We start from the raw sequence: 25,397 nt of genomic DNA, 5'->3' as shown, positions 1-25,397 counted from the left end.
AGTCTCTGAATTGGTTGCCAAAGCCGGATTGAAACGAACATCTGAAAGGAATAGAATTGCCCGTTTGTTGTTGTTCTTTAAAATAGTTAATGGTCGGATAAATAGCACCACAGGTGAATACTTAAACTTCTCTACCGGTTATTCTACCAGACAACGTCACAAACACTGTCGTTCCTTTCCAGCCCAAAAATAATGTTTTCAAGTATTCCTTTCTTCCGCGCACTGTCAAAGAATGGAATGAGCTCGACAGTAAAATTATTGAATCAACCAGTATTGAGGAATTTGAAAAATTGATATCTGCCTAGCCATGCTTGCTTTTTTTTTTGGTTTGCATGTGAAATCTTTTTCATCTTGTTTGAAGTGCATTGTTCTGTGTTCTGACTTCGGTATTGTACTGTTGATTTTGTTCTTGTACCATGTACGCCCACTCTGCTATGGCCCCATGTTGGGGCTAGCAGTATTGCTAAATAAAAAAATAATAATAATTGCATGCCTTTCTTTGGTGGGTAGCCCTTGAGATGGCACCAATTGAGCTCCTGCGTGGTGGCCGCTTGCTTGAAGCCCTTTATGGCCAGTTATTTTCGTTGAACTGCCCCTATCTCTGGTCGGACATCTCTGCCTGGTCGAAGTCTTCAATGCTATCCATTTCATGAAGGGGCCAATACGCGCGAGCTGGTGCGTCGACAAAGCCGGCGGGCTAGGCGGTGTAGCGGCTATGACTGCCGAGGCTTAGCTCATCCGTCCGTGTGGCACACTGTTCGTGTGGCAATAAATGTCATGCCGTTAGCCAAAAAGATTACCTGAAAATGTCCAGCGAGTCCTTGCACCTGCCCGTTCACCAATAACCACTAATTACTGTTTGACGAACGAACCTCGGTCACTTAAAACGTTGAAACACCGAGTGGATGAAAAATGCGTCGGCGTCGTTGGTCTCCCTAATGGCTTTTTCTTCACCCAGTGAAAAACCGGTCCTACACCACCCGGTCTCCATCTAACCAATAGTGCATAAGCTCCGGCGCCCAGACGAATGCCGTTATTCCGTTTTACGCAGTTTACCGAAAGAATGACGTATAACCTTTGACCTTATGTCGGCTGGTCTCCTGCTGAACACCGGTTGCCAAATATTCTGTAGCCGTTCGCTTGCCGTAATTCGGCCGAGGACCACTAACCAAGTGAAAAACGTACATTCTGGCGCCCTACGTCGGCCGGTCTCCTTCATACCACCGGTTGCACGAAGAAAACAAATATCCTGAAATCGGACGCGCGGTTACCCGCCGAAAGAGTCATTGCGCGGCAGCCACGCATCGGCCGGTCTCCTTTCGAACACCAACTGCCAGAAGAGTACGAATATTCTGCGGCCGGTCGCTTGACGTGCTTCGGATAAACATCGCTTCCCAACGGAAAAACGGATACCTACGGCCGTACTTCGGCCGTTCTCTTTCTGAACATCGGCAGCCGAAAGTGAACTGAATATCTGCCAGCGGGGTACCTGCCGTTGTGTGTCTGAACACGGGCGGCCGGATAAACGCCGAAGCGCTGGTTGCCGAATCTTGGCTGTTAAATGTATGATCAGTGGCTGCCAGAACCTGGATACTAGCCAGACATGCCAGAAAGCGCACATAGACGGGCCGGTCTTGAAACACACTTCTGTGCCGTATCGGAGACTACCGCAGGAACCATCGCGAGCATTGCACGAGAGGAGGTGCAGCAAGCCTTAAGGGCTTCGCCAGCCTATGACGATGCGCCACGGGCGCAGAACGAGCAGGTGCAACTAACGTACGCACAGACCGTGAGGCGCCATCCCTAGGCGCGGTATTACAGCCGCATGTTATCCCGCGAGAATCAGAGCCGGTTCGAGCGTCTCTCTACTTCCCTGAACGACGACGCAAAACGTAAGTGTGGCGCACCCCATACCTGCGGGCGTTGTTACCACTGCGGCGAGGCCGGCCATGTCTATCGTCAGTGCCCGTACAAAGAGCTCAGTTTACGGGGTTTTGCAATCCACGTCCACGTGAATTGCAAACGCAGGCCTAGCCAACAACCCCACGATATCGGGGCTACCTGACATGCCAGCGCCGGTAACTCCAGACGTCCCGCCGTCCTTCCCGATTGCCATTTCCACGTGGAAATGCAACTAACCATGCTGGAACCAGCCGTACGCGATCACGAAGTCCCCGTCGGGAAAACTAGACGCAGCGGCCTTTGGAGGCGGGCTCACTGACGGCTGAGACGATCAAAAGCTTCCATCGCTATCAGTGTTGACGCATAGTGCGAAGTCGACGACATGTGCCGACGGGAAAAGCACGTCCTTAGATATTTATGTGAATATCGATGGCCGGGGCATGAACGCGTCAGTAAACACTGGCGCCAAGTATTCCATTCTAAGGGGCAAGTTGGCGGCGACTTTGAGCAAGGTGACGACGCCAATGATAGAATGGGAAGTTTGCACAGCACGAGGGCATATCGTTACACCGATCGGCATGTACACGCGCAAAATAAGATTCATGGATCAACGTTCGTCGCAAGTTTTCTTGTTCTGCGGGAATGCTTTAGAGACCTTATCTTTGGTGTGGACTTTCTCCGGGAATACGGTGCCATCATCGACCTCCGAAAGTGGCGGGTTTCTTTCATTCCGGAACTAACGACAGGGGAGAACGACGGTGTGGTAACGATGGCGATGTTGTTACCATACCACGGCGTTCAAGCATCTTTGTTCAAGTTTAGTGTGATGAAATGACCGAAGTTGAAGCAGTCGCTGAGGGCAATCTATCGCTCCTCTTTATACAGGGAGAGAGAGAGAGAGAGAGAGAGAAAACTTTATTTAGTGGCCCGATATTGTTCAGATGGTCCGCAGTTGAGCCCAGCTTGGACCCGACGGTGGCCCCCTGTGGCCGGGCCGTTCATGGAGGTGGTTGCTGTGGCATATCTCGCTGAAGCACTGGAGGTCCCGCACGGATCGCTAGAGCCACAAGCGCCTTCTGGATGTCCTTATTGGGGCTGAGCAGCGCGGCCTCCAAGTCTGATTCATTGTGAATAAAATTGTCTGTCTGCATAGTGGGACACTGCCATAACATGTGTTGCATGTTGGCCCACACTCCGCAGGATGAACAGAACGGGCTGTATAAGCTAGGGTGTATTCTGCTGTACAGTGCTGGGGAAGGAAGGGTATTCGTCTGGATTTGACATAGTGTGGTCGCTTCGTATCGAGTGAGTGAGGCGTGCGGGTGTGGGTAAATGCGTCTAGCGTCCTTCTAGTAAGTTAGCAAATCTTGAAAGCTAAGGAGGGGTGTGAAAGCTAAGGAGAGCAGAGTAGTGGCCGGATGATCTGACACCTGGTTGGTGAGCTCGCAGGCCAGCTCATGAGCCACCTCATTCCCCTCCAGGCCGGAGTGGGCGGGGGTCCAAAGGAGACGTATGGGAGGTAAGTGCGGGGTCTCGGGGATGGTGCGTAGTATGCGAGCAGCTGTGGGCCTGCACTTGCCATTCGTGATGTTTCGCAGGGCGGTCTGAGAGTCAGTTACGATGATTCCAGGAGAGGCACTGCGAGCAATTTGTACAACCGCATGGGCGATGGCTGCCTCTTCTGCGTCTGTGATGTCGCCATGGGGCAAGGTGCATGCGACTTCCTGGTTATTGGGAATTTTAGGAATGGCAGCGCAAAGGCGGGGCGTTCCTAATATGGGGAGGCGTCCGTGTAGCACACGTGTAAATGGGTGTCGAGGAGGCGTGCGAGGTACCTCTTTCGTGCACGGCGCCGACCTTCCTCTGAGCCCGCTTGCATGTTCTTGGGGAGAGGGGTGCCTGTATCACGGCTTGTGAAAAGGAAGGTACGGGTTGCGCAGAAGGGTGTTCAAGCGTGACCTTATGGAATAGCCGTAGTAGGATTTTTCTGCCCGTAGGCGTGAGTGCGAGGCGGTGCATGTGAGAAGTGCGCTGAGGCTCGATGAGCTCATCAGCTGTATTATGGATGCCAAGCTCCAGAAGACGGTGGGTAGGGGCCGTTCCGGGAATTCCTAGCACCTGCTTGTAGTTACGTCGTAGAATTATATGGAGCTTTTCTGTTTCAAGTCGAGTCAGCAGGAGAGAGGGGGTGGCATAAGTTATCTTGGAGAGTATGAAGGTTTGTACGAGGCGAAGTAGAGTGTTTTCGGAAATTCCCTGCCGCCGATTAGCTACCCGAGTGAGCATGCGCCCGACCTGGGTGGCGTGGATGAACATCGAGGCGGCGGATGGTTCCTGAGTTGAGACCGTTTGCTTGAATGTGCATCCCCTATATCCGAATAACGGAAACCTGAGGTATGGGCGTTCCCCTGCTAGAGTATAACTGAATGCTCTGGTGGGGTGGAGGGGTGTGACGGCCTGGGTAGATAACTAACAACTCAGACTTCTTTGGAGAGCACTGTAGCCCCTTGCTGTTGGCGTAGCATTCCACTGTCCGGATGCCGGCTTGAAGGGCGTCCTGGATGTCGCCGTCTCTGCCCCCGGCTATCCATAGAGTAATATCGTCCGCGTATAAGCTGTGTCTAAGATTAGGTATCTGGGCTAGGGCTGTCGGGAGATCCCGCATCGCCACGTTAAATAGGAAGGGCGAGAGCACTGATCCTTGGGGAGTGCCCACATCGCCCAGCAGGATGGAATCGGTTTTGAGGTCCCCGATTGCAAGGCGTGCCGTAGGGTGGGATAGAAAATCCTGTACGTAGTTGTAGGCTCTTGGGCCGACGTTCATGTCCGTGAGGCCGCGTGGGATGGCGTCATGGGCTACATTATCAAAGGCACTCTTGAGATCCAAACTAAGGACGGCCCGCGTGTCCTGTGGCGAGGCTCCAGTGCCCAGTATGATGTCATGGTGTAGCTGTATCAATACGTCCTGCGTGGAGCGTCCCTGGCGGAAGCCGTACATGGTTTCAGGGAGTAATTGGTGTGTTTCCACATATGTAGTAAGACAGTGGAGAACCATGTGCTCGAACAACTTCCCAAAGCATGATGTTAGCGAGATGGGACGAAGGTTCTCAATTTTCAGGGGCTTTCCTGGTTTTGGGTTGAATACAGTGATGGCACTTTTCCAGTCATCCGGGACCACCCCGTCTGTCCAGCATTTGTTGAAGTAGGGTGTGAGTGCCGTGACAGAGGCGTCATCCAAGTTCCGAAGCGTCTTATTGGTGATCCCGTCGGATCCAGGCGCCGATTGCGTACGTAGTTGGGCCATGGCTCTGCATGTGTCAGACTCTGTGTACGGTGCATCAAGCGTCGGATTGGCTGTGCCGTGATATGTGCGTGCAACCGACGGGGGCGCTAGAGTAATGTAGCGGGCTCGGAGCGCTGAAAGGAGTTGCTTGGGCTCGTCTGGGTATTGGTGCAGGAGTTTGAGAAGTTCCTGTTGTTGGGATGTTCTGCTCTTGGTGTCGTCAATGAGATGACGGAGTATACGCCAAGTGCGTGAGGCACTCATATTAGTTTCCAGATGTTGGAATAAGTGCCGTTACGTGAGCGGCGTGTTTCTCTATCTCGCATTGAAGTTGTAGAATTCTACGGCGGAGCGCCCTGCTACCCGGTCGGGCACGGTACCGTCGCTGGAGCTAGATTTGGCTTCCCACAACCGTAGCAGACGGGAGTCCGCCTGTTGGATCTGAGCTTCCTGTGGTATTGGGCGGGTGTGGTGTTGAACGTCCTGCCGTAGCTGGACCACCCATTCCGAGATATTCTCTATTGGCTGAGCGAGTTCGGTGCCCTGCAGTCGCGCCTTGCGGAACTCCGGCCAGTCAACGAGTTGCTGAGTAACGCCAGCACGAGGTCTGCATAGCGGCGTCTCTAAGTGAATGCTCAGGATGTAGTGATCACTACCCAGGTCGACCGTAGTGTTGGTCCAAGTAACGGAACGGTGATGATTTCGAATAAAGGTGAGGTAGGGGGTGGTGTCCTGTGTGGTACTCGTACCCCGCCTGGTGGGTTGCATCGGATCGATCAAGAGTGTAAGACGCTCTTGTTGTGCATCAAGCCATAAGCGGGTGCCCTTCGCTGTGTTCCGTCCGTAGCCCCATGCTGTGTGTGGGGCATTGAAATCGCCCACGAAAAGGAACGGAGAATGATGGCCTGCCAGATCGGCCGCACGTCGAAAAAGTTTAGAAAAACGGTGAGCCTGCTGGGGGCTGCTGTACGTATTAAGTATAAAGACGCTGCTCTTGCGCTGGCCCGTGGTGAAAACCAGTTCCACCAGCACGTGATCGGCCCCCTCGACTCCGATGGCATGTTGTATAACTGGGATATTGCGACGGACCAGCGTGGTGACCAGGTGGTGGGGGCGGCTGGCAGGGACAGTATCTAACGGGGAAAAGGCACGGTAGCCTGCGAGTTTGGAGATGCCATATGTCTCTTGTAATGCAATAACATCTGGTACAGCGTCGTTCCCCACTGCAGTTAGGTGCTGTTGAAGGACGTCGCGCTTCTTTCGGTAGCTTCTGCAGTTCCATTGCCAGTTAATTATGCTGCTATAGGGTCTTCGGTTATCTTGTCCCATGTTATTACCCGAGAGTATACTTAGGTAATGGAATATGCTCTAGGAATGTGCTTGTGTTGGGCTCAGGGATGGGACGCGTGTACGGCTTGTGCTTAATTGGGCCGCCGCCCCCGAAGACCGGCTGGCTCTGCGCGTTTTCTAGAACCGATATTCGGGCTTTCATGGTTGAGAATTATTTTGCGATAGTATTGGTGAGATCCGTGATCATGCCCTTGAGCTCCTCCAGGCGGTCGTTCATTGCACGTTCGATTTTCTGTTCGAATTGCTGTAGTTTAGAGTCCACGACTTGCTCAATTGTACACTGAGCATCCTTGGGTTTAGCATCAAGTTCCTTACGACGTTTGGAAGACTGTATAGAGGCGATTTCGGGCTCCGAGTCGGCGGGTGTGGGTATGCCGCTGGGGAGCTCACTGCGTGCAATTTCAGATGGGGTGGGCCGGGCTGACTCGGAAGGAAGTGTAGTAGTCATGGAGGAAGAAAAAGTTAGGAGACGGCATCACGTCACGCAGCTAGCCTTCGCAAGCCCAGCTCCGTTGAAGCCGCTCCCTCCGCCGTTTCTCTTTCTCAAGCCGCCGAAGTCGGCCCAGCACGTGACCTCCATGGTCGGGTGGGCCGGCGGCGGCGGCGGCGGTCTCCGACCCCGGCGCATCTCTCGTGTTTGGTTGGCGGTAGCTCTTCTCCGTCCTTCCTGCATTTGTCTGCTCGGTGATCTCATGCCCGCGTGCGGGAAGGAGTGCCGCGTATGTGTGAAAGACAAAAGCCGTGGGGAAAAATCACGCCATATCTACGGAATGAATGATAAGTGGGGCGAAGCTCGAGAGGGGGAGATCATCGGTAACCGTAACTCTCCCGTGAAAGTTCGCCCATTACATCATTAAGAAAGACGTAAGACTGTGTGCGTACATTGCCCAAATCAACTTTTATTTTGTTCGTTTATTTTGTCCTCCCGCCATCGAGGACTACCCCGCACCTCCACCACAATTTGTCACGTAGGATGGGACACAACGGTAAAGAAAGAACTTTTATTTAGGGCGAACTTGTGCCCGAACAAGACGAGAGGAAACGAGCAAAGGTCCTTGCGTCTCGTTCGATCTCCGAGAACGACTGCCTGCGTTCGTGGCGTGATCTCTTGCGTGATCTCCCCCTCGCAGTGCACGTGCGCTCGCGCCTCCGTTGGCGAACACAGACAAGCTCGCGCTCCCGGTGCCGAGTTTGCGCTACCGGTTGCAGCCGGTTCTTGCGCGTGCAACGCGGCCCACTTTGCGACATCTCCGAAAGCATGCGGCGGTCACGTACCACGAGACACAAGGGATGGACAGACCCACGACTTAAGGATCTTCGCCCCTAAAAAACCAACATATAGAAGGCTTCGCGACAATGGGAAGCAGAGTAGTTTCGAGCAGACGAAATTGAAGAGCTCGCGGCGGCGGCGCGATGGGGTCACGTGGTGCAGTGACGCCTGGGCCGACTTCGATTTTACTTTTTATATATAGGCTTCACGTTTTTCCGGTAGCCCTGTCTCCTAACTTTTTTCTCCCTGCATGGTAGTAGTGGTGTCCATGTTCTCCTGGGACGAGAGCTGTCCTGCCGCCTGTCGGGCGAGTTGTGTACGTAAGTGAGTGTTCTCTTCCACTAGGAGTTGGATCATTTGCCTGAGCTTAACTTATTCTTGCTGTACTGGGTCTACCTTATGTACGTGCTGTGTGGACTGGAAGGCCAATTCTGCCCAGCTCACCTTGGGGGGCGCACCGGAGCTTGTAGCGCCTGATGCTGGAGACCGGAACTGGCGTCGGCCGGAGCAGCTCCGCTGGCGAGTGGGAGAGGAGGTGGGATGGCGAGCGGTAGACAAGCTCTGCCGCTGTTCTGGAGTGGGGCTGTGCTGGCGTCCACTAGGTTTAGGCGTCGGAGAGCGTCCGAGCGCGACGAGGCCCCCCTTGTTTGTAGATCTTCGCTTAGAGCGGGATCGGTGTTGAGCCCCTTGGGGTGCGGCGGGGCCTGTGAGACGCGGGAAGGAGGTGGAACGGTCCCGTGGGTTGCCTGAGGTATACCGGTCCTTGCTGTGAAATGATCGTCTGGGAGTGTGCCTTCGGTGTCGTTCTTTATCCCAGCGGTGTCGTTGCAATAGGTAGGGGGTGCGATATCGCTGTTTGCACGTTTTGTCGCCCGTCTTGTGGTCTAGCCCACAGATGGCGCAACGTGGGGTGCAAGGGTGGACAGGAGTTGGATCGCGAAGACCACATGCCAGGCCGACTTCGAGAGTATAAATATCTGGTTTGGGGCAGACGTCGATACGGTGTCCATATGCTGCGCATCGCTCACAAACTTCGTGCTTTTTCTTACGCAGATAGCATTTGTATTCAGTCCCACGGTAATAGACGTAATAGGGGACGGTGCCACCCTCGAAAGCAATAATCACTGAGCAGGACGTGCCGAGGCGTCGGGTTTGCAGGATGGTAGGGTTGCGGCTGTTGACGAGACTGCGGGTGATGGCGTCGGCGTCATCAGTATCCGGAATATTGTGTATGACGCCCTTCGCCGTACCTTCGGGTGGGGCCGTGTAGGCGCTCACTGCATGAGTTCAGTCCCCCAGACGAAGCGAGTCGATGCGCCCATAGATAGTTGCTCTGGTCAAGCTAGGTGTGCTGACGACGATGACGTTGCGGAGGTTGTTAATGCGTAAGGTGTCGGCAGCGCTTCTTCCAGATTCACGCCGGCTGCGTGGCGGATGCTGTCGTGAAGCACGGCGTGGCTGCATCGTTGTAAGTCGAGATTATTCTTCGGGCGGAGAATGATTTTCACGTCGGTCGGTGGAAGTTCCGGAGCTCGACGCTCTTGGCGACGGCCGCGAGACTTAGAGCGAGGGCGGCCATCTGGCCTGCATCTTCTGGCATCGACGTGGTAGCCGGCGCCATGTTGTCCTTTGTTCGGCGACGTTAGGGTTAGCTGGGCCAGCTCACGGCGGCGTCGTCGGCGGTAGCTTTCGATCCAACCCGCAGCATTATTATAATCTTCAGGTGAGATAGACTCACCCTCGATCTCGACAGTCGGCATGTCGGCGGCTGCTTCCGACGATGGAGCTCTGCGGGCGGTGTCACGTAGCCGTGGCGGCGAGCACGGCCGCCTCGCCGGCGGTCACACTGCTGAGTACGCTCACCTTATTCTGCTCACCGTAATAAAAATCACCACGCCGGGCAGCGGAAGACTTGCGGAAGACGATCGAGTGGTCCGCGCCTCAATCATGGTAGATAAATGCCACTGGGAGGTAATTACAGCTTTCATCTGGCGAAGACGAGTAGCGCCACCGTGGCTAGAGGGGGGAAGGTCCTTTATACAGGGAGTATGCATCGCAAGAGGCCTCGTGAAAGTGCAGCAAGAAAGAACGCATGTGCTTGTGTCAAATTTTAGCAAGGAGCACCGGCTGCTTTTTCGGCATACGGGGGTATGCCGACTCGGCATACTGTGGTATGCCGGGTCGGCTGCTTTTTCGGCACACATTAAGAAAATTGTACGGGTTGCCCACTGTTTCGCGGTTGGAGAAACCACGACGGTGGCCAACGCAAAAATCTAGGACGCGCATTCAACCGGAAATATCGAGATCAACCCTGTCATACGGAAGATCAGAAGAAACTGTTCCGAAAACTGTTACTGGAGTTTCAAGACTGCTTCTCTCGCTCATCAAAAGTACGCCGAACCAAAATGACAAAACGACGCATAATTGCGCACGAAAATCCACAAACCCTGCTCCAGCAGCTGTATCGTGTATCTAACAAAGAGCGAGAAGTTATTGAAAAGCAAGTGGAAACAATGCTTGCTGACAACGTTATTCAGTTATCGAACAGCCCATGGTCATCACCAGTTGTCCTGTTAAGAAAAACGGACAGGACTGTACGCTTTCCCGTCGATTACACCAGGCTGAACCGTGTGACAGAAAAAGACGTCTATCCTCTATCACGCATGGATGACTTTTGGACAGACTTCGGCGGGCCAAATACTTATCGTCAATCGACTTGAGAAGTGGCTACTGGCAAATCGAAGTCGGCGAAAGGAACCGGGAAAAACCCGCTTTCATTACGCCGGTGAACTGCACGAGTTTAAGGTGCTCCCTTTCGGCCTCTGTTCTGTGCCAGCCACATTTCAAAGAATGATGGACACTGCACTCACCCGTCTCAAGTGGCCGACATGCGTTGTGTATTTAGACAATGTCGTAGTTTTTTCAGCCAGGTTTTAGGACCACCTCTCTTGGCTGAGACAAGTGCTCGTGGCAGTGTGCAAAGCCGGCCTTTCGCTAATACCAGAAAAATTCCACTTTGCATTTACAGAGCTTAATTTCCAGGGGCATATCGTCAGTGCCGAAGGGATACGACCAGACCCAGAAGAACCAGCTGCCGTTGTTCTTTCACCGCACCTCGAGATAAAAAGGCCGTCCGGCGTTTTCTCGCCCTCTGCGCCTACTACCGCCGGTTTATTGAGGGTTTCTCCAAAATTGCTCAGCTACTTACCCGGCTCAGAAAAGATGACGTTCCGTTTTTTTGCCGAGATGAGCAGAAAGATAGCTTTCAACAAATTGCGCTGTCGTATGCAGTCGTCTCCTCCGCTGGCGCATTTTGATGAAGACGCAGAGACTGAGCTTTACACGGACGCCAGCAACATCGGACTGGGTGCTGTGGCCATGCAACTGCAGCAACGCCATGAAAGAGGTATCGCTTACGCGAGCCTTACCACTTCGCGTGCTGAGTAAAACTACACCACAACCAAAGAAAAGAGTGTATCGCAGTCGTGTGGGCAATTACGAAATTTCGCCCCTATTTTTACGTGTTTGTATAGTGTTCTAAACAGGACACGTGTTGGAAGTGTTGTGCAAGTGTGTCGGCCTGGTCTTCAAGTGTGTCCGCTATTGTGTTGCCCAGAGGCCGGCTGTGTGTTCGTTGCCCTTTAAGTTTTCGTAATCGTGTCCACACTTTGCGCGTGCCTTTGTATAAGTTTATTGATGTTATGGGTGAGCGCGAACTGTCTCGTTTTGCGTCACGGAGCCCAGTTTTTCCAAACAATTTTGCCCTTTTGAACCACAGGAGATTATCTGACGTGAAGTACCGAAGGACGATACCCACCGCCTTGTCCTGGGCCTCTTGCGCCCGCCTACAGTCCTCATTCCAACAAGGTTTCCTGTGGTTACGCGGGGTACCAGAGGCATGGCAAATGCACTTTTCGGCGGCGTAGAGGTTGTGCGCCGCGACTGGTTGGGTAGCTCCTTCCACGTTAATGTGTTTTATGCATTTGTATTAAGGATTGGATGTCTCTGAAAATGTATCGCAGATAAAGTTTGCCTAATTGAACCAATTATGAGAAGATAAACTGCTTCGGCCTTTAGCCAGATATGTTAGTGAAGTAGGGAAGTGGTCACTACAATATCGGTCCGTGCCCACGCCCCCTTCAAGGCATGGAAAGAGAACTGCTGAACAATAGCCAAGTCAAGGAGGGAATAAGTGTGGTATGCTATATTGTGGTATTTAGGCTGTTTCTTGTTGAAAAGGCATGCTCCAGAGGCTGTAAGAAGCGTCTTTATTAGGCGACCTTGGGCATCCTCGCGAGAAGACCCCCAAAGATACTTGTGCGCATTCAGGCTTGCTGTTAGGATGTATGGTTAAGGCACCTGGTCAACCAGTGCCTCAAAGTCAGATCTCGAAAGTGCAGGATCAGGAGGAGTGTTAAGGAAGCATGACTTTATGAACCTATTAAATATTATTGTGCGAATTGCTACAGCCTCAAGGACAGTGTTCAGAGTGATAGGGTACCATGCTGAGGGTTTCTGGTCGATTATGGAAACACCGACCGAAAAGTGTGTGCAGCAATCCCTGTCGTTTCTGTATCACTATTATCATGATGATCACCAGCCTATCTACGCCCACTGCAGGGCAAAGGCCTCTGCAATTATTCTCGAATTACCCCGGTTCTGCGCTAACTGCGACCAATTCATCCCCGCAAACATCTTCATTTCATCTGCCCATTCAACTTTCTGTCACCCCTTGCCACGCTTGCCTTCTCTAGGGATCGACCTTTAATACCACCAGTTATCTTGCCTTCACATTACATGCCCGGCCCCCATTCATTTCTTTCTCTTAATTTCTACTTGTATGTCCCTAACACGCGTTTATTTCCAGACTCACTCCGCTCTCTTCTGTATACCATACAACTATTCAAGGCATTTGTGTGATTAGAATTTAAATGTGTTTCTTGGACACACATTACACTTGGCTGTTTAGCATGCAGGATCTCGTACACATTGTCAAGATCATTAAGAAGGCATCTGCAGTTCCATTGAAAAAAATTTTCTCTTCCCATTATGAAGTATTCAGAACTACTGCAGTTTGACTATGTAAGGTCTTATGGGGCTTGAACTCTTGTGAGGTTTTTTTTTGCCTTCTCTGGAGGTTTGGATGAAGGGACCCGCTCGTTCCTCTGCGAAGAAAACAGGAAATGTCTCACATCTCTCTTGTCACCAGATTAGGAAGAGGGGGGTACCCGGCCGATCCACCCCCCCCCCTCTCGGACTTTTCACCCTTTCCGGTGCCCTTCGTTCGGGCTGTGACTGCTTAGGGCGTCAGGAGCGCCACCGGTGGTACACGCGGTGCGGCGGGGGTGGAAACTGCCAAGGGTTCCTCCGTCTTCATCCCCTCCGTGCCCCTCCGTGGGCAGGTACAGAGGGAACATTGGGCGCAGCGGCATCCCCAGCAGTAGTGGTTGCCACCACAGCCGCTACTGGCTCAGCAAGCGCTGCGGGGGCAGGACGGGCCGCCAGATGCCACCCGAGGGGGGCAGCGGCTGGACCAGGTTAGACTCACGGTACTGAGTCCCCACCGAAACCAGACGCTGCTCAGCCCCCTGGCGAGCTGCGTCGGGGTACCTCCCCAGGGGGAAAGAGGCTGCAGGAAGCAGACTCGCTTGGGTGCTGTGGCGTCCTACATTTAATGCGGGTGCGCAAGACCAGGCCGGAACTCCGAGAGCGACAAAAATGAGCTACCGCCCACGCGCTCGGTCGTGTTCGAGCTCCTGGCGCGTGCCACTTCCCTCGTGGCAGTCCAGTCCACTGATGATGATCGTGGTGAAAGGATGCGGGTGATGATAGTTGCGCTGATGATGACGGTGGTGATGATGTCGCTACAGGGCTAACCCTAGCTTGCAGCGCGTTAAGAGGACAGATGTAGAACAAGTGAGGCAGGAAACTATAACTATGTAGAGGTCTGTACAGTACAGCGAATTTCGAATTTAGAGATGTGTCCTTTTTCGAGTTTAAGACAGTGACGATTCCTGGTCAGTCCGGTGAGAGCGTCCGGGGAGTAGATGGGTTTCGGGGGCCTTGGCTGGGAGTGGAACCGAGGACGAGGTGGCGCAGGGTGCATCAGTTCCCAAGGAAAAGCGGCGCGAGCCGCGGCCACTGCGCAGACGAGGCGACGCTGGCAGAATGGGAGCTCGCCTTGCAGCCACTTGCCCCACAGGCCCACTTACGTTTGGCCGCATGTGCGCACAGGCCGGTATTCCCGACGATGAAGTCCTGAGCACCGGGTGATGTGCAGCCCTGTGGCGCGGGCCCGACGTGAGGCCGTTGCAATACGCCTGCACTGACCTCGGCCACAGTGAGACGTCCAAGTCCCAGAACGCCGCTGAGCAGCCGCACAAGCAGCCCTACAAATACCGAGACTCTGTCCACCGCGGTCGTGCGAGAGACGTTGAGCAAAGCGGTGCTGATGACCCGCGGGAGTGCGCCACAGGAGTGTTAGCGAGGAAACTGGCCCTCTTGGCGGGTGCTGTCGACGTCGATGGCGACGTCGAAGTCGAAGTGCAGCAGCGTGCTCCCCTGGCGGCATCATCGATTGACCACGCCGGAAGTGAACCGCGGGTGTGTCGCGCTGCGTCAGGTCAGTCGGAAGATAACGTGCACGGTAATCTCCTCGTGGTGGTTGAGGCAGCGCCGCAGTAGCGGATGTTTCGCCAAAGTGCTGCCCAGGGCGTACCTGGGCGGGTTGCTCCGAGAGCCGTGAGGCCGGGATGTAGTCGCTATGGCCAGGGACCTCACACCCTCTAACCTGCACCTTAGGCGTTGACGGAAGCACAATGGGAGACGCGAGCCCATCGGAGTTGGCATTGGGAGCCACGACGCCCGTCTCGTGCGAGTTACGCTTCCACTGCACTGGAGCAGAGCACTGTTCTGGCGTCGTGGTGCACACGATGCTCGTTGGTGAGGGTAGCAGTCGACTGGGTTGGGCAAGATTGATCGGTCACAGGGTACTCACCGGAGCGCGCGAATGGGGTGGTGGTCGGGGAGGAGCAGGTCTGCGGCCGGTTGGCGTCCGTGACGACGTCGGCTGTGAGTCTTGTTCGTGTAAGTGTGGCTGCCGTTCGGGAGGTGGAGTCCACGGGGGCGACACTAATGGCAAGAGACGAGGGCTGCTGTGAAGCGTGCGCAGAGCGTGCGTGAACCGGTTCTGCTGCGGGCCGAAAGTAGTTGTCGTTGAAGCCGTAGTGACGAGCACGGCAGCATGAATGTCACCGTAGGGCGAGCGCTTGGCGGTGGTAGGACGACGACGCGGCGGAGCTCCAGCGGAAGAGTCTCCCAGAGGATGGAGTGCTTTAGAGGCTGTTGTACCCCGCACGAGGCACCTTGAGTATTCATGATGACGGTGAGTAGCGAAATCGCGGACCCCATGCTCCATACATAAGCCGTGTCCAACCGTGGCGTGGTACTTAACGGTAAAGGGTGGAAGCCGTAAACGGTGGCCGTCGGAGCCTTGGTCAAGCTCCGGCAGATGGGCTCCCTGTCTGTTTACCAGGCAGGGAGCTTCGGTACCTCTTTGACTACCAGGGTAAGGTCAAAAGAGAGAGTACCCCCGTGTCCCTTATTTTATACTATCCTTTATGGTATTGTCTAAACACCTCCCCCCCAAACGTGATCGTCCCCCTAAAAGGGGCCGCACCGAGGTATTCTTTCCCACATTGCCATCTTTAACACTTCCTGAACCCGATAATTACTCCGGATTTCTTGTCATACAGTCAGTCCACCGCACTCTCTTGCATCGCAGTCAGTCTTCTTGATCGCCAAATGTCTTGAAGCCATAATAGGAAAATCGTATATGTGCAAAAAACAAAGGTCTGGTCGAAATTAATGACAAGCAGAAGTCTGCAAAGCTTGTAGCTCAGACTAGACTGGCTGATATCGACATCAGGGTCACACCCCATCGGAGCCTAAGAGCTCGCAGGGTGTGATATCCGAGACAGATCTTCTCAACGAAACGGATGCGGATCTCCTTGCGAGCTTGAAGGATCAGGGCGTCACTGCTGTGAGACGCATCACCATCCGCAGAGACCACAAGGAGATTACCACCAAACACATAATCTTGACCTTTGACCGCTCAGCAATTCCGCAACATATACAGGCCGGCTTTATCAGATGCTCCATCCGTCCGTACATCCCGAACCCACGGCGCTCTTTTAAGTGCCAGCGGTTCGGGCACGGTACAAACTGTTGCCGTGGCCGAACGACGTGTGAAAAATGCGCAGCGCGCGATCATCCCAGCGACAACTGCCCATCCGACACCCTCACTTGTGTGAATGAGGTGGGGGGGGGGGGGGGCGCATGCGGTATACTCCCGCAAGTGTGAAAAATTCCAACTGCAGAAAAGATAATTAACATAAAGGTGACGGAGAACATCACCTTCCCAGAGGCGAGAAAGAGGTTCGCCTCTTTCCCCCTGGGGAGGTACGCCGACGCAGCTCGCCGGGGGGTGAAGCGAGCGGCGTCTGGTTTTGGCGGGGACCGAGTACCGCGAGTAGGACTTGGTCCCGCCGCCGCACCCCACCGGGTTGCCTGAGGCAGCCCAACCCGCCTCCGCACCGCTCGCTGAGCCATCAGCGGCTGTGGTGGCAACCACGTCTGGTGGGAGGGATGCTGCATCCTCCACTTCTGCTCCACCGTCCCAAACCACAGGCGAGGGCGCAGACGAGATGGAGACGGAGGAACCAGCGGCAGCTCCCACCCACACCGCGCCGCCTCCACCATCCGAGGCGTTCCTGAAACCATCGGCGGCTGCGGGCAATGAAAAGCGCGCCCCAAAGGGTCCGCGGTCCAAGGAGCCTGATGTCTCAGGCGGTGCGAGGACATCTGAGTACGAAATGGACGTCGGGCCATGCTTGTCTGCGGCGCACCGCAAGGAACGCGTCCCGACGCCAAAGCCTCCCGCAAGCCCAAAAAGACTATAGTCACAGCCCCGAAAGACGACACATAAACATACACACTCCAGTAGTTATCAAACTAAATGATCGGAAAGGAAAACCTAATTCAATGGAACCTTAGAGGCCTTATGAAGAATATTGATGATGTGTATGAGATACTGCACACCAGTCAGCCAAGTGTTTAGGAAGGACAGGGATGCTGGTGGTACATCTTCTGGGGGTGTGGCCATAATGGCTCGGAAATCGTTGGCGTGTTACACTATCCAATTAAACTGTGCTTTAGGCTCTCGCCATTCGAACCATAATCTTCAATAGGCTTGTGACAATATGCTCTATCTACATCCCTCCCTTATTTTCAGCCTTCGAGCTCCGATTTCGATGGCCTTGTAGAACAATTACCAAAACATTTTATGCTTATTTGCGACCTCAACGCGCATAACTCTCTTTGGGGCTCTGTTCGCACAGATGCCCGAGGTCGCCTTATAAAATAATATCTAACATCTTCGGGAGCATGCCTATTAAAAAAAAACAAGCCTACCTACCATTATATAGCACACAACACATATTCACACCTCGACTTGGCTATTGGTTCCGCAGTTCTCTTTCCATCTCTTGAGTGGGATGTTGGCACCAACCCATGCCGTAGTGACCACTTCCCAACCACATTAACATACATCGATAAAAGCCCGAACAGTGCACCTTCCCATAAAAGGTTCAATGAAGCTAGAGCGCACTGGAGTACATTTACAGAAACATCCAAACTACACCACACATCCTTAGGATACCTACACGCTGAAGGAGCTACCCACCCCATCACGGCGCACATCCTCTACGCCGCCGAAAAGTCCATTCTTCAGGCCTGCAGTGCCCCGCACAACCCAAGGAGGCCATGGCGGAATGAGGACTGCAGGTGGGCGCGAGAGGGCCAGAACAAAGCGTGGGGTATCCGCTGTCGGTACTCCACGTCGGGTAACATTTTGGTGTTCAAACGGCCCAAGGCGATGGGGAAACGTGTGCGCCGTGAGGCAAAAAGAGATAGTTTGCGCTCATTCATAACATCTATAAACTCATACACAGACACACGCGAGGTATAAACACGTATACGCAAACAGAAAGGACAAAAGCACACAGCCTGCCCCTAGTCAGTACAAAAGGGGATACACTGGAAGACCAGGCTAACACACTCACACAACACTTCCAACACGCGTCCAGTTCATCCCGCTACACGAACACTTTCCTGAAGTATAAAGACTCTAGTGAAAAGAATTCCCTATACGACAACAAATTACAGACTTCTTACAACTCCCTGTTTTAACTACATGAGCTGCGGGCTGCTCTAACAGCGTGCAAACCCTCAGCCCCAGGCCCAGACAACATCACCTACATAATGTTACAACACTTACACGCAGACACACCTTAAACACTTCTACATCTATATAATAAAATATGGCTTTCGGGCACATTCAAAGTCTTGTAGGGAGGCCATAGTAGTGGCTTTCTTGAAGGAGGGAAAGGACCCGTCGTCACCCTCAAGTTACCGTCCTATACCCCTGACGAGCTGCCTGTGCAAGCCCTTCGAGAAGATGATCAATTGCAGGCTCGTGTACTTCCTTGAGTACAACGGCCTTCTCAAGGGCTGCCAGGCAGGCTTTAGGGCGGGGCGATCACCGAAAAATCAACTGGTAGCTCTTGAATCGTATGTAAAGTATGCCTTCGTTCATAAACAGTATTGTGTAACTGTGTTTTTCGACCTCGAGCAGGCCTACGACACCGCTTGGCATTACGGGATTCTTAGTGACCCCAAGTCATTCGGTGTCTCGGGTAACATGTTAAACACCCTTCTTAGTTACTTGTCAGAAAGAACCTTCCGAGTGAGAGTCGGTGGTGCACTCTCAAGGGTTGGAGTGCAAGAAAATGGTGTGCCACAAGGTAGTGTGTGGAGCTGCACTCTCTTCAGAGTAAAGATGAACTCTCTTGGGAAGGCATTGCCACCTACAATCTCTTATTCCATGTATGTAGACGGCGTTCAGATTTCCTTTATATCATGTCATATATCAGTCTGCGAACGTCAAGTCCAGCTGGGCGTCAAGAGACTTGCCGGGTGGGCTGACAAGAATGGTTTTAAACTAAATCCCGGAAAAAGCTCTTGTGTTGTGTTCTCCTGCAGGCATGGGATCTGCCCGGACCAAGACATCATTCTTCAGAACGTGTCGATTCCTGTGAACAAGCAGCACAAGTTTTTAGGTATTTTATTCGAGCAAAAGCTTACATTCATTCATCATATCAAACACCTCAAATACAAGTGCTTAAAACAATGAACATTCTTAAGGTCCTCTCACACCAATCTTATGGCGCCGGCAAACAACTCCTACTGCGCCTTTACACAGCCTTAGTGGGTTCTCGGCTTGACTTCGGCAGTGTCGTGTATAGGACAGCGGCAAAAACAGCACTAAATAGCTCGACCCAGTGCTTCACTTTGGGCTTCACCTGTCCTGTGGCGCATTCCGTACGAGCCCCGTACAGAGTCTTTATGCAGAGTGTGAGAAATGTTACTTTACACACCAGCGAACCTGTGTTGACTTGTTATACGCCTCTAAAACTTCATCAGTGGACAACCATCCTTTTAAACCAGTTTTTAATGATACATCCACATCACAGCTCTTTTTAAATAGCCCATTCATTTCTGTTACCTTCTCGCTGACAGTGAGGGACGAGATGACTATTCATGAGGTCTCCTTTTAAGACACATTGGAATCATCTCACACTGATCTTGTAGAACCATGGCATCTTCGTCCTGTGGCATGTGACTTGTCATTCGTACAATACAATAGGAACAGGACACTAAGAAGTACGATTTTGCAGCGTTTCATGTATCTGCAGAATACAGGGCTGCAGAGTTTTTCAGTGATGCATCTTAAACGTTCACTGCGGTGCCTTGTGCTGCGCATGGTCCCAATTTTAAAGCAGGTAGAACCATGATGTAAAGACAAGTAGTTTTACGGCCGAAGCGTATGCCATCTTTCTGGTTGTAAGTCACATAGTTGAACATAATATTCCTGAATCCATCATCTATACAGATTCGCTGATCGTTGTCCGAGCAGTGTCATCCGGAAAGTCACCAAAAAAACGTCATTAATCCTGTCTTCAAAACAATTATGACAGCTAATTCTTCAAACCTTGGGGTGACTGTGTGTTGGGTTCCAGGCCGCTCTGGCATTGGCGGAAATGAAGTGGCAAATGAAATGGCCACCAATGCTGCACTCCGAAACACAGTAGACATGGCAACACTACCTTACACAGACCTCAAGCCACACATTAGACAACTGCGTAAAACGGGGCAAGCAGACTGGAGCGAACAGACAGACAACAAACTACACGTAATGAAACCACACTTGGGACAATACACTACTGACTCACACAACAGGCACATTGAAGTTACCTTAGCTAGGTTCCGGATAAGCCATACGCATGTAACGCACTCGCACCTGCTCACGGGATCTCCAAGAACCCCGTGTAGCAGGTTTGGGGAAGGCCTATCCGTTATACACATCCTCATTCAATGCAAGGCACTCGACATTACACGACGCAAACACTTCAGATAACTCTACAGACAACATATTCCATTACATCCGTCATACTTTTTTAGGAGACGACGCCATGTTTTCTGTTCAGCGCACCTTTAAATTCCTATCAGAAGTTCACTTCTTACAACTCATCTTATACCACCCCTAGTTTTACCCCTGGTCCTATACCCCAGCCACCTTATTTATCTTTTAACCACTCCTAGTCTTCACCCTTACCCTTTACAACAGCCGTGCTCATACTTTTTAACTGATTTTATTCGTTTTCCTTCCTCATCAAATAACTTCATATGTGGCGCTCTTTGACCTTGTCGGCCTTGCGTCATTAAACTCAAACCATCATCATCAGAGGCTGTTGTACACAGACGTGGTCATCGAATGATTCATGAGGTCTACGCTACCAGAGGGTAGCGTCGAACTTGAAGAACCATTCTTTGACAAGGCGTGCGTCTAACATCGGCATCGGCGCGTCCCCCCACGTCGCCATGTCGGTGTGCCGCTGGCGGGATGTATGGCGCTATCACGTCCGGGTCACCACTTGTAAGGAACGGGCAGTCACCTCATGTAATGAACGGCCGGGTCAGCACATGTCGGAAGCAGACTCGGTTGGGTGCTGTGGCCTCCTACATTTATTGCGGCTGCGCTAGGCCCGGCTGCAACTTCTATCGCGGCGAAAACGAGCTACCGCCCTGGCGTTCGGTCGTGTTCCATCCCGTTGCGCGTGCCCCTTCCCACGTGCCAGTCCAGTCCACTGATGATAATCGTGGTAAAAGGATGTGGTTGATGAGCGTGCCGCTGATGATGACGATGGCGATGATGTCGCTACAAGGCCAACCACTTTTGCGCCTAGGGAAGGTGATGTTTTCTGTGACCTTTGTGTTCATTATTTACTAGCTGGAACTTGTCAAATTTCCTGGAAAAGGCTGCTTGTGGGCTCTGAAAATTAATGCAGAGGAGTTGTTGTGAGCTGTAATTGTCTCAGGAGTGTTCACGTTGGGAACACTTGGCACAGATTATTTGTCCCAGACCCGAGATATACCTTGGCTACTCTAGGGTGAAACGTCATTTGAATCAAATTTCATTTACTCCAATGGGGTGCTTCAAATACCATTAGGAATCCGCCGTGCTACACTGCAATTTCTATGGCATTTGAAAGCCTTCACAAATCTCGCCGTGCTGTAGGGGCGCTTTTGTCGCCCCGCTCCGTTTTCGTGCAATAATTGCAACAACGAAATGTAGGAGCAATCGAAGGCTTTAAAATTATTTTAAATTAGAGGAGACACCAGTTTGGAGTCAAATGTGGCGGCGCTTTGCGTAGTTTTATTTTATTTTTTTGCAACTGACACACTGGGTTTGAAAGTATGAAAATTAAATATGTTGATTTTATATTTTAAGTAAATGAAAAGGGAACAAAGTTCCAGAAACAAAGGTATTGTGTTTGTTTTACGTACGGAAGTTACAATTTTTTATTGCCGATCGAGGACGCTGCGTGCGGCAGTGCTAGAAATGCCATTTGAAATGCCAAATGTCTCAGTCAGGGCTCATTTGGCTCGAATGTCATTTGAGCCGAATGGCATTTCAAAACCTAGTGTGGGAAAACAACTTGGCCTTTCAATCAAATGACATTTGGTTCAAATGACATTCAGATGCTAGTGTATCAGGGGTATAAATACGATGCCCGAACCGCTAGCACTTGAAGCAGCGCCGAAGATTGGGGATGTACACTCGGACGGACACCAAATGAAACCAGCAAAGATGTTTTCTGGAATGGAGGAAGGGTCAAATGTCAGGATGATATGTTTAGTTGGTACTACCTTATCATCCCTTCTTATGTGGATGCAGCGCCTGACTGCTATCACCTTTTGACTTTTGGGTTCTTCAAGAAGATGTGCCTGCGTCTCGCCTGCTAGATTTGTCTCCGGTATCACGCCCTGCGAGCTGTTGACACTGCCATGGGGCGTGACCTTGAGGTCAAGGTCAGCAATAAGTGTCGGGTTCAGGAGTTTTGTGGCGCGCTGCGGGCTTTATAGTTCGACCAAGATCTCGCGGGTTCTTTTTTGCTTAGCTTTACAGGACTCCCCTATAATACTCTCTAAAAATGTCGAAGGCAACAAAACGGACTGGGAGGCAATAGGCTTGGTTTGTTCAAGAGACTGGAGTACGAAGAAGTGTGGGTAGCTCTCAGTTTTGGTACTGTCATGCCCGGAAGGGGTGGAAACAGAACCCAATGATCGGCCTCTCTGAGAGGGCCGATCATTGGGTTTGGAAAATCAAATAAAAACCATAAAGCACAGGAATAAAGGAGCGGGGGGGGTACTTTCTTTGTCAGCCATACCCTGATAGTTGAAGAGGTCCCGGAGCTTCCTGCCTGGTAAACAGACAGGGAGCCCATCCGCAGCAGCTTGACCTGTGCTCCGACGGCCACTTTTGTGGTTCTTAGCCCTCCACCTTTAAACACATCGTCACGGTAGGTTACAACATATGTATTGGGGCTCAAGTTCCGCGGTGTCGCCGATATCGTCAACAAGATTACTGGAGCTGCCCCGTGCGGGGACACGCAAGTCGGTCAAGGTAATTCAATGGCTAGGTATTTCTTTGATGCACAAGACGTCACTCTCAGCAGTGTGGCGCCTTTAATTATTCACTACAGAAGAAAACCTTCAAGTTCTTTTCTAGCAAACTACAACCCTCCAAGGAAAGTGTAAAGCTAAATCTGAATAACACAACTACAATGGGGATACACAACGGTCTGTCCGCATAAATATAGCAAAGAGGACATCCGTGCTCTCCATCAATAAATGCATAAAATTCCTGTGTGTACGAGTCTCTAAGAGATGATTTTGAAAAACAATCAACGTCTACCTAAAAAAGTTTCATATTGCATTTCTGTTTGCCAGCATTGCAATGGGAGCACTTAGCAGCTGCAAAGCTTCATTTCCTCAATTTTTTGCGAAAGTGGTTGCCCTGCCTGGTTCCCAAAAAGGGTGCGAAAATGGGATCGTAAACGGGTTGGCTCAATAGACTACACACGAGAGCTGGCTGTCGACGTTAGTGCAAAATCTTTTCGTTTCACAATATATCCACTATTTAAGCAAAGCACCTAGCCCTGATTTTATGTTTACTGGTGGATTGGTCCTTTGTGCAACTGTCGAGAGGTACCCTCGTTCCCGCCTCACTGAGTACCCAATACCGTATTTCTTTGTGCAGGTTTTAATGGCGGACTCTTCAAGAAATTACGACCCTAATTTGCTTACAAAGGCCAGCGTTTTTTCATTCCAACGTGTGCTCAGTAACAACTATAGCTGCCATCATCGCCTCTCAAGGGAATTCGCTCCCTCGAACGAAACACATTGTGTTCCGTCTGGAGCTCTTTATAAAGGTACGTTGTGGCGCCAAGAAATGTTGATTTCATGATCAATGGTGCCAAGCTAAATTCTGGCAACAGTCGCATGACGATTACTATACCCTCTACAGAGGCCAAATGTTTGTGCAGAGCGACCTGCAATGGTGAGTACTATATGTAATCCCAAATGCGAAATTTTTCTCCAGTGCGAACTGCCGTCATCTCGGAGGAGGAGCAGGAGGAACAACTTTATTGAGCATGTTGCGCTTAAGCGCTAGATGGGGTGGTTCCCTCTTCTCGGGTAATATATGCTTCCAGTTACGGCGCAATGCATCTGGATCTCAGGAAGTGATTGCGCAATCAGCGAACGTACAGAGGCGTGTGCTACTCGGCCGTTATCTGCCAGCGCTTTGGTGCCGCTGAGCATGTTGTTGCATATTGTGTTTGAATCTCCCGCGCAAATGTCTCTTGGTTCACATGACCCACGTTAGGCGGCGAGCGTCTGGCACAGAGCATAGAGTTTCTTAGTAAGTAAGAAACTCTATGGCACAGAGGGAGAGACGGTGACGTGAATGAGCCGCGGCAACGCTGTGGGAGATGACATTTTTGCATCGCATGCCTCCAGGGGGGGTAAAGCGAGCTCCGAGACCGTACGAATCGTGGGCGCTGACATGATACAATTCCCATGGTTGCCAGATCAATTGTATTCAGCCTTCTAAAAATTTCTGCCATAATTATTTGACTAAAACAAAGAAGGGAATCAAAATAATTACAAATAATTGTCTCAGTAATTAAAACTACCTTTGTAAAAAAACTTTTAGTGTAATGGAGCTCTAATTAGCGAAGAAAGAGTAAGTGCGTAGTTGAGTTTTGGTTTCGATTTTTTTTAAGTGTGCTAGGAAGTGGCGAGGCCCTTGCGCCTGACTTGCTCAGTGTGTGTGTGCAGTCTCCGGCTCAGATCTGCGTGCGTGCAAAACGTATACAGGTTATACAACTCGGATGCCCGCGCTGAGAAAGTGCCTCTCCGGGCGCTTGCGAGGCTGTCATTCTTTCTCCACGTTAAGCACCCTATCTATTGCCCCTCAACTGACGCCCGAACAGCGATTCCGATCTGACCTTGACTACCGCAAGTTCACTACAGGCTACGGAGTGGCAGCCAGCGATCGTTCCCGTTGGAAGAGAAATAAAAGGAGCTTTTGTAATCCTTCCGTTCAGTTGTTTTATTCATGGAACTTCTTACAGCTCTTCGTGCTTCGAACTTTCGCGCAATCGTTCGTGAAGGTAGAACGAAAAAATAGGTAACGAAATGCGGTTTCTTTTTTAATCAGTCACAATAAATCAATAAGTCAATGTTCTCTCCTCGCGCGCTATGTGCGGTAAATTACTGCCCATTCAATACTGCGCATTCAGTCCCGCAAGCTTTCCCTTTGAAGTGGTGGAACGCAGCTAGAACTTGACGAATACAGACAGAAAGGAAAACGGGACACGCCGCGGACTGTATTTTGCATACTCCCTTGGCATGCATTCTTCCACTCCGTTGGCCTGCGATCGACCGCGCTCTTTCGTTCCTGTGCTTCAAAGCGCCGCGACTCACCGGCAATATCAGCGTTGGCCCATGCGATGTTTTTTTGTGTGTGTCAATAAAGGTTTTACATTGAGCTAAAGCCACAGTTCACTTCACTTCGTTTGAAAAGCCTTGAGCGACTCGCAAAATGTCACAGAATGGCAAATAAAT

This window comes from Haemaphysalis longicornis, unplaced genomic scaffold (assembly GCF_048455015.1).
Source record: "Haemaphysalis longicornis isolate Haplotype H1 unplaced genomic scaffold, Haemaphysalis longicornis Haplotype H1 scaffold_12, whole genome shotgun sequence".
NCBI lineage: Eukaryota > Metazoa > Arthropoda > Arachnida > Ixodida > Ixodidae > Haemaphysalis > Haemaphysalis longicornis.
The sequence above is the reverse complement of the archived record's forward strand: the minus strand, read 5'-3'. Positions refer to the sequence as shown.